This window comes from Pinus tabuliformis, chromosome J (assembly GCF_031772625.1).
Source record: "Pinus tabuliformis cultivar Carrire ecotype Pingquan chromosome J, CPIR1, whole genome shotgun sequence".
NCBI classification, from domain to species: domain Eukaryota; kingdom Viridiplantae; phylum Streptophyta; class Pinopsida; order Pinales; family Pinaceae; genus Pinus; species Pinus tabuliformis.
In genome coordinates this window covers 637,346,565-637,350,103 of record NC_142295.1, presented here as the reverse complement: position 1 = coordinate 637,350,103, position 3,539 = coordinate 637,346,565, and the positions used below count along the sequence as shown (strand labels likewise).

At 41.2% G+C, this 3,539-nt stretch overlaps 1 pseudogene; it reads right to left on the bottom strand.

Moving 5' to 3' along the window:
- Positions 1–691: 691 nt before the first annotated feature.
- Positions 692–2,645, bottom strand: LOC149228551 (26S proteasome regulatory subunit 6A homolog; annotated as a pseudogene).
- Positions 2,646–3,539: the final 894 nt, after the last annotated feature.

Below are 3,539 nucleotides of genomic sequence, written 5' to 3'. Positions count from 1 at the left end.
TGATGATTTTTCCATAATGTGTTGGATAGGACTTCTAAAGCATAAATATGAACCGTTTCAAAAGTTCAAAGCCTTCAAAGCTTTGGTTGAAAATGAATCAAATTGCAAAATCAAATGCCTCAGATCTGATTGAGGAGGGCAATTTACTTCGGATGAATTCTTTGACTTTTGTGAAGAACATGGAATAAAAAGGCAATTCTCCACCACAAGGACTCCTCAGTAAAATCGAGTGGTAGAAAGGATGAACAGAACTATTCAACAAATGGCTCGTGCTATGATAGATGAGTTTGGAACTCCTGCAACTTTCTCGGGTGAAGCTGCATTCACTGCCATCACTATTCTCAACCAAGAAAATGTTCGGGTAAACAACACTCAAACTCCACATGAACTCTAGTATGGTAAGACTCCTACTGTAAAATACTTCAAAGCTTTTGGAAGAACATATTACATCAAAACGACTGATGAAAAACTTGGTAAGTTTTGTTGGACACCTAATCCTAAAGGGTTAGTGTGGAAGCCGAAAAGACTAAGTAGTCCAAGAGACCTTGGGATCTGAAACCCAAGAGTCAGATATTGTACTATAAATGTAAATCAATTGTTAATAAAAATTGCATTGCATGATTTATCCTTCACATCTCTTGTGCTGTCCATGTGAGTTTAACATGGTATCGGAGCCATGATGAGTGGCCTATTATGTGCATCCTCTGCCCATAATTCTGTGTCTGAGCTGCTCATACCTGAGCGTTTCTGCCTCTGTCCTTAGACTGCGCACTGTCCTGAGACTGCGCTCCTCTGCCCTGAGCACTGCCAACGCATCTGTTCATATTCCAAAATTAAATTGGTGCCTAAACGTTGGTCCTGCACTGCTCTGTCTGACATGCTCTACGCATACCTGAATTCGCTGCAGGAGAATTGATGCCGACCTGCAGCACGTTACTCTCAGAAACACTCAGTGCCCTATAGTACCGGCGGTTACTGATCTGCAAAAGTTGGCGTAACCGTTGCTGTGCCTATGTATTTTGATTTTCCTCTTCAGCATCTCGACCAGATGATCCACGTCTACGCCATCCACTGAATTTCTTCTTGCTTACAATTGTGGCACGTTGTTCTACACTCCCGCAATTCGAGTCGTTTTGCATGCCGCAGAGAATAAAATGAAAGCGTAGTTTGGGTTGAAATTTGCGTTTTCAGATCTAGCAAAGTTCTATTCAAAGTTCTAGAAATTTCTCTGTTTTCCATGAGACCATCGAAGGTTTAACGATGGTTGGGTTCTGAACCATCGCCGAATAATTCTAATGGTGTTTTTCACCCACGCATTCTCCAGAAATACGTGACCTTGAATAGATTTGTCTATTGTTTCAATAGGAGCAGAAGACTCAGAGAAGCTTAACTCTAAAGCAACTTCTATTTCAACGGAGGCACCGAAGCTTTCTATAGGCCTTTCATTTAGCTGGTAGCTGATTCTCTCTCTGGCTTTTCAGTCGACAACTGTGCCGGCTTCGACTCCCCACCATCAGGAGAAATGCTGATTGAAATATCAACGGAAGTGGAGAGGTCTGGTTATGGAGGTGGTCTTCTGAGGAGATTTTGTGCCTAAATTTCCAAAATTTTGGCAAAAGGTCTGCGCAAGGCGACGTCTCCATCATATCTTTCTCGTCCGGGGCATTTTCATGAATAATTTTTTGTGATAGGAGCCACACTGTGAACCGAGATCGATTAGCATTAGGGTTCGGATGAAGGAACCAATTACAGCAGGCGAGTAGGATTCTATATCCTCGAGCAGGAAAATTCGTTCCAGATCAAGGTTGAAAACGACGATTCGAGTGAAGAATTTCAAGAGGCGGGAGGGTTCAGTCTATGGTGATTGCATGCGTGGATTATAAGAGCTTTAGGAGGCCTCAAGTCTGTTGCAAAGGTGAATGCTCTCACTGTTATTTCATACCTCCCTACCTTGGGACCGGCGATTGCAGAATGCCTGAGGGATGCAAGCACACCTGTTACGACTTGCTGCAGAACGTTGTGCTCTGCATGTTTTCCAGCTAACAAAAGGCATGGAAAATGTCCAAGCTGCGCAAAAGTATATCACTGGTCTTGATACTCGACGCAGAGCAAGCATACCAGCTTCTACACAAACAGCTTTTAACTGTGCACCATTAAAATCATCAGTGGAACGTGCAAGCTCTTCAAAGTTGACATCTGGATGAACAGTCATTTTTATTGAATGAATCTGTAAAATCCGTGCCCGTGCATCCTCTGTTGGGTGAGGGAATTCTATCTTCCTGTCTAGACGGCCTGAACGCATTAAAGCTGGATCTAAAATATCTGCACGATTTGTTGCTGCTATGACCTTTATACTTTCATCACTGCTGATTCAGTAACTCAAGCATCGTGTGTTGCACTTCTCTATCTCCACTTACTTCGCTGTCAAAACGCTTTGTTCCAATTGCATCAACTTCATCTATAAAGATAATACATGGGGCTTTCTCCTTTGCAAGTTGAAAAGCATCGCGAACGAGTTTGGCACCATCTCCGATGAACATCTGGACTAATTGTGGACCAACAAGTTTTAAAAATGTTGCATTTGATTATGCAGCACATGCACGAGCGATGAGTGTTTTTCCTGTTCCTCGAGGCCCATAAAGTAGTATTTAGAAGGAAGAGAGTCACATCAAAACTAGTTCATGGTATCAGAGTCCCTCTACAGGGTCTGACATCCGGAGATAATTATTCCTCTAAGCAGGGAAGCATTATCGTTGTCATTTCTCTGAATTTGAGTTTTTTGGATGAAATTCTATCGCAGAATTCAATTTGGCTATCTACATGCATGTCTGTTTAATTTGATACTGTGCACAAGCTTTCGCTTATAGACAAATGGATGTGCCTCGTTGTAGTTGTATTGTTGAATGGTGAATGCAGTATAACTGGAGTTAACGCTGATAGATGATTTGTAAGTCAAATTTTTTATGACTTGCACATGCTCAAGCAGATTTTAAGAGCAGTATTGAAGCCACCTCGAAGCAGATTTGGTGTTGTCTATGGAACAATTTGAAACAACCTCTAAGTGAAGTGATTCGTGGAGAAGTGATCAGCATTGTGAAGGGAATTTGAAGCATTTTTGAAGACATTTTTGGAAGTCATTTTTTTGCAGTTTCTTGTAGAGATTTTGGAGCAGTTTCTTGTAGAGATTTTGCATGATTTCCATAGCAGCTAGATGCTCTGAAGTTTGAAGTTGAGGACAACGCTCATCTTCACATTTATATATTTTTTTCTGCATTGGTGATGTTATGCTCCAGTTCATTCTTGAAACGAACTGTGGATTGTTGATTTACCATGTGCCCAATTGTACCAATGTTTATTGTAGCTTGACAAGAAATGTTTATTGTAGTTTAAATTGGTAACATCCAGCTTACTCAGGTCCTGCTCCATCAACCATTTTCGCGACATTGTTGCCACTTGATAAGCCCTTACAATATCTTGTAGTAAGAGTACAATATTATTTTTCTGTTGCTGTTGCCTCAGTTGTGTTTTTTAAGTGACAT